The sequence below is a fragment of the Prunus avium genome, chromosome 2 (genome assembly GCF_965620075.1).
Source record: "Prunus avium chromosome 2, drPruAviu1.hap1.1, whole genome shotgun sequence".
Taxonomy (NCBI): domain Eukaryota; kingdom Viridiplantae; phylum Streptophyta; class Magnoliopsida; order Rosales; family Rosaceae; genus Prunus; species Prunus avium.
In genome coordinates, this window is record NC_142285.1 from 16,751,967 (window position 1) to 16,763,561 (window position 11,595).

General features: G+C 39.4%; 1 non-coding gene across 1 annotated transcript; it reads left to right on the forward strand.

Moving 5' to 3' along the window:
• The first annotated feature begins 10,673 nt into the window (after window positions 1-10,673).
• LOC148296568 (small nucleolar RNA R71) lies at window positions 10,674-10,780 on the forward strand. Its single transcript, XR_015834167.1, has one exon. It is a non-coding gene; the product is annotated as a small nucleolar RNA R71 (small nucleolar RNA).
• The last annotated feature ends 815 nt before the right edge of the window (window positions 10,781-11,595 follow it).

Genomic DNA, 11,595 nt, shown 5'->3' on the forward strand with positions numbered 1-11,595 from the left:
CTAATTGGAGTGGTTGGTGTATTCCATACTTCTAGCGATTGGATTTCACTTAAACCTCCCCAAATGACTCCTCCAACCATATTATGATGTTGCCCAAGTTTTGGGCTCGATCCGAAATCAATTGGTGTGAGAAATTGGACAATTCAAGTTCAACGGCAGTTCGTTCCTAATTGGAGTGGTTGGTGTATTCCATACTTCTAGCGATTGGATTTCACTCAAAACTCACCAAATGACTCCTCGCACCATATTACGATGTTGCCCAAGTTTTGGGCTCGATCAGAAATCAATACGTGTGAGAAATTGGACAATTCATTTTCAACGGCAGTTCGTTCCTAATTGGAGTGGTTGGTGTATTCCATACTTCTAGCGATTGGATTTCACTCAAAACTCACCAAATGACTCCTCCCACCATATTATGATGTTGCCCTAGTTTTGGGCTCGATCCGAAATCAATAGGAGTTCCAAATTGGACAATTCAAGTTCAACGGCAGTTCGTTCCTAATTGGAGTGGTTGGGGTATTCCATACTTCTAGCGATTGGATTTCACTCAAAACTCACCAAATGACTCCTCCCACCATATTATGTTGTTGCCCAAGTTTTGGGCTCGATCCGAAATCAATGGGTGTTCCAAACTGGACAATTCAAGTTCAACGGCAGTTCGTTCCTAATTGGAGTGGTTGGTGTATTCCATAGTTCTAGCTTTTGGATTTCACTCAAAACTCACCAAATGACTCCTCCCACCATATTAAGGTGTTGCCCTAGTTTTGGGCTCGATCCGAAATCAATAGGTGTGAGAAATTGGACAATTCAAGTTCAACGGCAGTTCGTTCCTAATTGGAGTGGTTGGAGTATTCCATACTTCTAGCGATTGGATTTCACTCAAAACTCACCAAATGACTCCTCGCACCATATTACGATGTTGCCCAAGTTTTGGGCTCGATCAGAAATCAATACGTGTGAGAAATTGGACAATTCAATTTCAACGGCAGTTCGTTCCTAATTGGAGTGGTTGGTGTATTCCATACTTCTAGCGATTGGATTTCACTCAAAACTCACCAAATGACTCCTCCCACCATATTATGATGTTGCCCTAGTTTTGGGCTCGATCCGAAATCAATAGGTGTTCCAAATTGGACAATTCAAGTTCAACGGCAGTTCGTTCCTAATTGGAGTGGTTGGGGTATTCCATACTTCTAGCGATTGGATTTCACTCAAAACTCACCAAATGACTCCTCCCACCATATTATGTTGTTGCCCAAGTTTTGGGCTCGATCCGAAATCAATAGGTGTTCCAAACTGGACAATTCAAGTTCAACGGCAGTTCGTTCCTAATTGGAGTGGTTGGTGTATTCCATAGTTCTAGCTTTTGGATTTCACTCAAAACTCACCAAATGACTCCTCCCACCATATTAAGATGTTGCCCTAGTTTTGGGCTCGATCCGAAATCAATAGGTGTGAGAAATTGGACAATTCAAGTTCAACGGCAGTTCGTTCCTAATTGGAGTGGTTGGTGTATTCCATACTTCTAGCTTTTGGATTTCACTCAAAACTCACCAAATGACTCCTCCCACCATATTATGATGTTTCCCAAGTTTTGGACTCGATCCGAAATCAATAGGTGTTCCAAATTGGACCATTCATGTTCAACGGCAATTCGTTCCTAATTGGAGTGGTTGGTGTATTCCATACTTCTAGCGATTGGATTTCACTCAAAACTCACCAAATGACTCCTCCCACCATATTATGATGTTTCCCAAGTTTTGGACTCGATCTGAAATCAATAGGTGTTCTGTTGTTAATAATATGTTAACTCGCAATTGTACGGGGCAATTAGTAGTATAGCAAGACAAGTACGAGGTCGTACCCACGAAGACTGAGAAGTTAAAACTAGTTATGTACTTAGATTACCAAATTCAAGAAAGTAGGAGGTTATGTCTAAAACAGAATTTAAAACAAGAGTGGTTGTGATTGTTGAACAAAAGAAGCAAAATGAAATTGCAAACAAAAACAAGTAAACAAATGTAACAAAGGGTGGTTTTAAGAGTTGGAAAACAGATTTTGAGACTAGGGCATTCGAATCACCATAACAATTCAATTCTGGGTTATAAAGATTCAAGTAACAAGTCTAATTCAGATTCAAAGATTGATTCTAGCTAAAGTATGATTAGGCCATGGTGTTTGGTCCTAACCTTGTGTTCCTAATTCCCTAATTTGATCATTTGTTGTCTAACCTAAAATTAAGCATTAGGAACCCATTAAGCATAGAAGAACATTTTAAACAACCAAGTATGTATCTAATCCCTGTTGTCGAATGTCCATACATACTCTTCCTATTCATAGTTCAATTCGAATTAAAGCATGGTGTATACTCTTAATTCAAACCAAGATAGTTAACAAACAAGTTCTAATGGTGATCAATCATTCAAACAAGCATGTTAACTTATAAGCATAATGAATAAGAACATGAATCATGAATCAAACTTGAAACTCCAAACTTATAAACCCAGAATATTCATGTTAGGTTACATCGAAGCCCTAGTTATGGATTTAGCTACTCATAATGGAAAAGAGACTTGAACAGAAATGAGAAAACATAATGAATACAATAAGAGTAGAAAAACCCTTTTTCTGAAGTTCTTGTGGTGTCCAAGGCTTCTCCAAGTGCTTCTCCACTTCTAATGCTTCTCCAAGAGCTTCCCCACTTCTAGAAAGATGTATGAAGGATATGGAGGTGATTTGGGATGAGTTTGAGTGAGTGGTGATGGCTAAGGAAGATGAAATTCGTAGGGAAATGGAAGAGAGGTTTGCTGGAGTTGTTTTGGTGATTGTTGGAGTGTTTGGGATTTTGAGAGTGTTTGAGGATGGTTGGAGTGAATTGTGGGGGTTGTGAATCTCAGGATTTGTTGTGTCTTGAATGTGGAATGGATGTGGTATTTATAGGGAGAGGGGAGTGACAAATCTGAATTCAATATGGCTAATGCATACAACACTTGCATTATAAAAGATGAATTGGTTGATGCACTTCACTAATGCATACAACACTTGCATTATAAAATCTGAATTGGTTGATGCACTTCAGCAATAAATCCCACCAGCAGCCCTAGCTCATCTTCATGTCACCATGACCAAGCTTCCAACCAGCTACAATAGCTCATGCCTAGCTCACCATGACCAAGCTTCCAACCAGCTCATCCTGAGGTCAGCATGACCAGCAACTTCAAGGGCTTACAACTTGGGCTAGGCTGAATCAAATGAAGACTTTAAGATGTCCATTGTGAAGTTCGGAATGTGTATGATCCAACCACACAAGTATTGGCCCAATCCAAGCTCGGAGGAGGAAGTTAAGGCCGAAACAAATTGCTAACTCAGTTTGCTCGCTGACAAAATCCATCCTGAGCATGGTTCTGTGTTTGCTAGGTGACGGACTCCAGATTTATCCAATGGGGTTGAATTTTGGATATGTTATAGTACACACCCATTGGAACAACTTTCATGAAGAATGTTGCCTCATCCGAGCTATGTAGGTTGCTGAAACAAAGCTTGCAATATGACCTACGGAACTGGACTGGCAGGGGGCTGTAGCCAAAATGAGTTTGTCTTTAAGCTCTTCTTCTCTTCATCCACATTAGGCCTTAACATGCATGAATTGCATGAATTATGCTCTCTTGCTCTTTTGGCCTACAAAACACACAAAGGGAGGCAAATAACTCAAAATTATAAGAAACTAAGCAAAAGAAGTAAGTAAATTGGGCATGTATATGTATGAAATTATGAGCTTAACACACCCCCAAACTTAGATTTTGCTAGTCCTCGAGCAAAACAAAAGAGAAACAAAGATAAAAACAAAACAAGAAGTTAACTAGACCACTTTCGTAGGTAACTCGATTGCATTGAGCGTATGCAACAAGCCTTTAAACCTCTAGGCATCCCTAGTAGGAGGAGTTGTGTCTCCTGAGGGTTTAACAGATACGATACCCACAAACGTTTTTCTAACTCTACAAAACAAAATGGTTAGAAAAACAACTTTGAAATCAACTAATGAAAATGAAAGAAAGTTTTAGTCATACCTCCAACACCATAGAGTTGCCAAGATAGGTCATCAATCAGTGTGTACAAGTGGAAGCTATAGCTCAAAGGCACACAGTTTCAAAGAAAGCACACTCAAACCTTGAATAGAGAACATGCTTCGACTCTAATTCTCACAGATAACACTCAATCACTCAGAACCTATGTTTTAATTCTCTCAAGAAAGCATAAGTGAGTGTATGAAATAGAAGCACAAATTTGGTTAGATCTCATGAAAGGAATTAAATACTAAGAATAGAGATACACACATACTTACCAGCACCCATGAATACATCCTCAAAGATCAGCTAGGTCTTTCACAATGTTGTAATGAAAGGCTAAGGTTTAGGGGAAATGGAAGAATTGGAAGGAAAAACAAATAACTTAAGAACATACCAAGGTTGCATGCTTCATTAATCTGCAAGGCATCATTGATTTAGATTGGCATGGCAGCAAACTTCATGGTATCTCCTGGCATAGACTTTATTTTTCACACTTAGATCAAATCGAAACACTTTCATCTTCGTTGATTTGATCTGCATCTTCATTAACTTCATTGCACAGATTCACATCATCTTTATTTAGGTACATGGCTGCAACTTCCTTGCTTCAAACTTTATCTTGGCACACCTTGGTATATTTCTAAGCTATAGGGTATGGCTACAATAGGTCAAGTATCTCAGATTGAGATACAAAGGTAGGGAAATGATGAGGGTGATAGAAGAAAAGGCTTTAAGTGTTTGGCTTCAAGAGGGTTGATGGAACACACATATAGGTAGGGTGAAAAGAAAGCACATAGAATGGTTATGCACACATAGCCTAGCATCACTTCAATGAGTTCATTCATGAATGAGAGCAAGCACATGATATCTGCAAAAGAGAATCATCCTTAGTATTCAATCAAAATGGAATAATGAGATCAATTAGAGTGAATTGAAGAAAATAAGTATGGATGAGAAATAGAACACTTTAAACCCTCTCAAGAAAGCAATTAGGCTCGATATAGCTCACTAGGGTAGTCTCCACTATTTTCCTTCAAGAATTTGAGCGTGGTACTTTAGCCACCAGAATTCTAAGAGCAAAAGCTTTGTGAAGTGCAAAATTCTGATATGAAAACCTCAAATAGCAGCTCCATAGCATTGATTGTATGACATTCTTTAAAAAAAAAAAAATAATAATAATAAAATAAAAAATAAAAAATAAAAAATAAAAAAAAATTGTGACAAGAGAACGAAAATTGAAAACACAAATGGATAAGAAAATTGAAATTGAAAACCTTCCCCCCAGACCTGAATTGAACATTGTCCTCAATGTGAAAGCATACAAAAGATGATTGAGAACAAACAAATGATAAAGGGAAAAGTTTAGAAGAAGGTTTAGGAAAAATAAAAAATAAAAAAAATGAATATATAAGCAACTCATGGATGACCAGTTAAGGGCCTCAGAAAACACAGCCAGGGGATCCGGGAAGGTTGGAGGGGTCACAATGGTCCCGCTTAAAACCCAAACTTCTTAGACACCGAAGGTGTCGCCTAAAGAACTCCTAGACACTGTATTGACGGAAGTGCTCACTGGAGTTACCATAAGTTAGCTCATATGAAAAATCTTTTTAAATTTTTAAATTTTTTTATTTTTTATTTTTAAATTTTTTAAAAAAAAAAACAGAAATTTAAAATAATAACAAGTAAAGAGAAAGGATTGAAATGCTCCCCCTTGATGCGATTAGGTCGATTGCTACCAAGCACCTTCTTCTTGAACACATGGGTTGCCTCCCAAGAAGCGCCTTAGTTACTGTCTTGGCAAGACATTGTGCAATCAGCTAAGTTGATGGTACGAAGGGAAGTTGATCTACCACATGGCCAGTTTGGATGCCAGCTGAAACTCCCTCATAGAATGGCTTTAAACGTTGTCCATTTACTTTGAAAGTCGAGCCATCTTTAGGGTTTTGAATCTCCACAGCTCCATAGGGAGAAACATTGACCACGGTGAATGGGCCTTGCCATCTAGACTTCAATTTTCCTGGAAAGAGACGCAAACGTGAGTTAAACAAAAGAACTGACATACCTTTGGAGAACTCTTTCCGTTGAATGTTTCTGTCATGGTAACTCTTGGTTCGTTCTTTGTAAAGCTTTGCATTCTCATAAGACTCATGTCTAATTTCTTCCAATTCATTCAGCTGAAACTTTCTTGCATGGCCTGCCTTGTCTAGATCAAAATTTAACTTCTTGATGGCCCAAAAAGCATTGTGTTCAAGCTCCATTGGCAGGTGACAAGCTTTCCCAAACACAAGACGATAAGGGCTCATTCCAATGGGAGTCTTATATTCTGTCCTATAAGCCCATAATGCATCATTGAGCTTGGCTGCCCAATCTTTCCTTGTATTGTTCACCACCTTCTCCAGGATGTGCTTAATTTCTCTATTGCTTATTTCCACTTGACCAGAAGTTTGCGGATGATATGGTGTAGAGACTCGATGGGTGATGTTGTACTTCTTCATGAGTGCTTCGAATGGCTTGTTACAGAAGTGGCTGCCTCCATCACTAATGACAGCCCTTGGAGTACCAAACCTTGTGAAAATATTATCCTTCAAGAACTTCAGCACCACCTTATAATCATTGGTTTTGGTGGCTATGGCTTCCACCCATTTAGACACATAATCAACAGCAACAAGTATGTAAGTATAACCAAAGGAAGATGGGAATGGTCCCATGAAATCAATACCCCACACATCGAAGAGCTCCACAACAAGTATGTTATTCAATGGCATTTCATTCCTGCGACTTATGTTCCCCATCCTTTGGCACCTATCACACTTAACACAAAAATTAAATGCATCTTTAAATAGAGTGGGCCAAAAGAAACCAGATTGCAGAATCTTAAGTGCTGTTTTCTTAGCTCCAAAGTGACCTCCACAGGCCAATTCGTGGCTATGCCTAAGTATGCTTTCTTGCTCTTCTTCTGGAACACATCTTCTGATGAGTTGATCCGGGCAATGCTTGAATAAGAAAGGTTCATCCCATACATAATGTTTCACCATGGAAAAGAACTTCTTCTTATCCTGAGAAGTTAGATCATTTCTAAGAACACCACAAGCAAGATAATTAACAAAATCAGCATACCATGGCTCTTTGACTTGGGCAGCATATAGTTGTTCATCAGGGAAAGTCTCATTCAAGGGTAGCACAGCTCCTCCTTTTTCTTCAACCACAATTCTGCTCAAATGATCAGCTACCACATTCTCACATCCCTTCTTATCTCGAATCTCCAAATCGAATTCTTGCAACAAGAGAATCCATCTAATCAAGCGTGGTTTGGCATCCTTCTTAGTGAGCAAGTATCTAAGGGCTGCATGGTCAGAATAAACAATTACTTTAGAACCAACAAGGTAAGAACGAAATTTTTCTAAAGCAAAAACCACAGCAAGCAACTCCTTCTCTGTTGTGGAGTAGTTGATTTGAGCATCATTCAAGGTCCGGCTAGCATAATGAATCACATGGGGCAGCTTGTTCTTCTTTTGACCTAAAACTGCACCAATAGCAAAGTCAGAGGCATCACACATTATTTCAAATGGTAAAGACCAATCCGGAGCTATGATAATAGGGGCTGAAGTTAGCTCCCTCTTCAAGGTAGAAAAAGCTTCCATGCAAGCTTCATTAAACTCAAAAACAGCATCCTTAGCAAGGAGGTTACACAATGGCCTTGTAATGCTTGAGAAATTTTTGATGAACCTTCTATAGAATCCAGCATGACCTAGAAAGCTTCTAATTCCTTTAACAGAGGTAGGGGGTGGAAGATTTGAGATGAGATCGATCTTGGCTTTATCCACTTCGATTCCCTTGCTTGAAATCACATGGCCTAGCACAATGCCTTGTCTCACCATGAAGTGACACTTCTCCCAATTCAAAATCAGATTTGTTTCCTGGCATCTTTTAAGCACTAGAGACAAGTGGTGAAGACAATTATCAAAAGAGGAACCAAAAACTGAAAAATCATCCATAAATACCTCAATGAATCGTTCCACCATATCTGAAAAGATTGACATCATGCATCTTTGGAAAGTTGCTGGGGCATTGCACAAACCGAATGGCATCCTTCTATAAGCAAACGTACCAAATGGGCATGTGAATGTGGTTTTCTCTTGGTCTTCCGGAGCAATGGGAATTTGATTATAACCTGAAAAACCATCAAGAAAACAATAGTAAGCATGGCCAGATAAACGTTCAAGCATTTGATCAATAAAAGGTAAGGGGAAATGATCTTTTCTAGTGGATGTGTTCAACTTCCTGTAATCAATGCAAACTCTCCAACCAGTGACAGTTCGTGTAGGAACTAGCTCATTCTTCTCATTCTTCACAACGGTGATTCCGGACTTCTTTGGAACAACTTGCACAGGGCTCACCCACTTAGAATCTGAAATTGGGTAGATGATTCCTACATCGAGTAGCTTTAAAACTTCAGCTCTAACCACCTCTTTCATGTTGGGATTTAGCCTCCTTTGGGCATCACGAGATGGTTTGCTGTCTTCTTCCATTAAAATCCGGTGCATGCACATGCTTGGACTAATTCCTTTGATGTCTGCTATGGTCCACCCAATGGCTGTTTTATGCTCTTTTAGAACTTTAATTAAGCTCTCTTCTTCATGTGAGGAGAGACCTGCAGCAATTATAACAGGGAGAGTTTCGTTAGCACCCAAATATGTATATTTAAGATTATTGGGAAGAGGTTTAAGTTCTAGCTTTGGTGGGATGACAATGGATGGCTCCAATTTCGTGGATGATGGTCCAAGAGGCTCGATTGGTGGCCTAAAGGATGGTGGGTATGGCGGAAACACTTCTAAGGCAGCCACCACTTCTTGGAACTCCGGTTCACAAAGATCTTCCTCTTCTTGTGTTAAGACAGCTTCTAGAGCATCATTAGACTTTCTCTGCAAAATTTTGGAAGAAACCTCATGATCCACAACATCAATTGAAAAGCAAGAATCAAGAGAGATAGAAGGTTGAGATAGAGCATTAAGCATTTTAAATTCAACAGTTTCACCCAAAACAGTCATGGAGAGGGTGCTATCTTTCACTTTGATGATTGTGTCTGCAGTGGCCATGAATGGTCTGCCTAGGAGAATGGGATCAACACGATCTCCATTTGGATTGTCTTCCATGTCCATCACTACAAAATCAGCAGGGAGAATTAGTGTATTAACTTGAACTAGAATATCTTCTACAATACCTTTTGGATATTTTATAGAATGATCAGCTAGTTCAAGTCGCATTGAAGTCTTCTTCATCCCTTCTAAGCCAAGCTCTTGATAAACTGAATATGGCAAAACATTGATGCTTGCTCCCAAGTCCAACATGGCTCTTCCAACCTTCTTGCCTCCAATGTTAATGGGAATGTCAAAGCTGCCAGGATCATCTAGTTTTGGTGGAAGCTTCCTTTGCAATACAGCACTTACATTCTGGTCGAGCTTTACTCCTTCATTTGGAGCGAAATTGAGCTTGTGAGTTTTCAAGTCCTTGATGAATTTTCCATATGCAGGAATCTGTTCAATAAGATCAAGCAAAGGCAAATTGATATTAACTTTACTCAAAATATCATAAATCTCTTTAAAAGCCTTATCTTGCTTTGCTTTCTTAAGACGGCCTGGAAATGGAATCTGTGGAACATATGGAGCGGGTGGCACGTATCTATCTTCTTGAAGATGTGGTGGCACAAATTTGTCATCCCTTTTATGCAATTGGAATTGATCGGATTTCTGAGAATCTGATTTGGCCTTAGGAGCAGATTGAGAAGTTTTGAGTTGTTCTCCTTCCGTGGCCATGGTCTCCTCCTCTTCATTTTCTACAATCACAACATCATTTGAAAGATTAGAATCATCTTTATTATCAATGATCTTACCTGATCTGAGCACATGAATGGCCTTGGCTTCTGGGTTCTTTGGATTGATCTCAGTTTGGCTTGGCCATTTCCCAGGCACTCTTTGAGTTATTTCAGCAGCTATTTGGCCTAATTGGACTTCCAATTTGGAGATGGCAGCTTGTGTAGTTTGCTGAAAATTGGATTGGTTGATTGCCATCTGCTTCACTATATCTTCCAATGATGATGATGATTGTTGTGGCCTTTGGAATGAAGGGGGATTTGCTTGATTCTGGGTATTTCTCCATGAAAAGTTTGGATGATTCCTCCAACCTGGATTATAACTTTGAGAGTATGGATCATTTCTTGGACCTTGGTTGTAGGAATTTACCAACTTAGCTTGCTCTTGCACAAATTCTGGATATCCAGCCCCAAGTGGACAAGCTGTGGTAGCATGGTCATGAGATTCACAAATGCTACACACTTCCTTCGGAGGGCTTCTTGAGTTTAATGCAAGAAGAGCATCTAGCTTTTGTTCCAGTTTTGAAATCTGCACACTAGAAGCATCATTAGAACCACTAATAACACGTTTACCTCTTGTATCCGTATGTTGGGTCTCCATTGCTATCTCCTCAAAGAGTTCGTACGTTTCTTCTGGAGTTTTGGTTTTAAAAGAACCACCTGCAAAATTGGTGACTATATTATGACTAGAAGGGGTTAGTCCTTTATAAAACATACGCATTTGAAGCTTCAATGGAATCCCATGATGAGGACATTGGTTGAGCAACCCATTGAATTTCTCCCATGCTTCACAAAACGATTCATCATCTTGCTGTGCAAATAACAAGATCTTGTCCCTAAGCATGTCGGTCTTTTGCGTGGAGAAGTATTTTTCCAGGAACTTCTTTTGAATGGCAGACCATGTAGTGAGTGAACCAGGCTTCAAAGAATTCAACCAATACTTCGCCTTATCCTTTAAAGTGTATGGAAACACTCTCATTCGAAGTTGATCTTCTGTCACACCTGTCAAAGGAAAAGAACTCACAACATTAAAAATATCCTTTATATGAGTCAATGGATCTTCATTAGGTAAACCATAAAAGGAAGGCAGCATATTAAGATGAGAAGATTTAAGCTCATAATTTCGAGCTACAGTGGGCAGCAAAATGCTTGAAGGAGATGCTGGAATTGTTGGGATATCAAGTTCTCCCATGAACTCAATGGCAGCCATCATTTCTTCTTCTTCTTGGTCTGAACTTGCTTCCGAATTTGAAAGTGAAGAACCGGGAAGTTCAGTGTGGAGAGCAAGACTTGTAAATGTAGCAAGAGCTTGCTCTTTTGCAGTTGACAACTCCCTTTCTAGACGATTCTGAATTTCAGAGGTCACTCGTCTGGGTTGCAATGATGGTCCTGCGTTCAAAGATCTAGAACGTTGGAACGAAGACCTCACTTGTTCAAGTAATGGATTTTTAGACATAAACTACCTGAAACAGAAAATTAGATTAATTAGAAACACTAAAAAGAATAGGGTAACCTTGGGCACATAACCAGGGAAGAACTTTCGTTCAGTCCCCGGCAACGGCGCCAAAATTTGTTGTTAATAATATGTTAACTCGCAATTGTACGGGGCAATTAGTAGTATAGCAAGACAAGTACGAGGTCGTACCCACGAAGACTGAG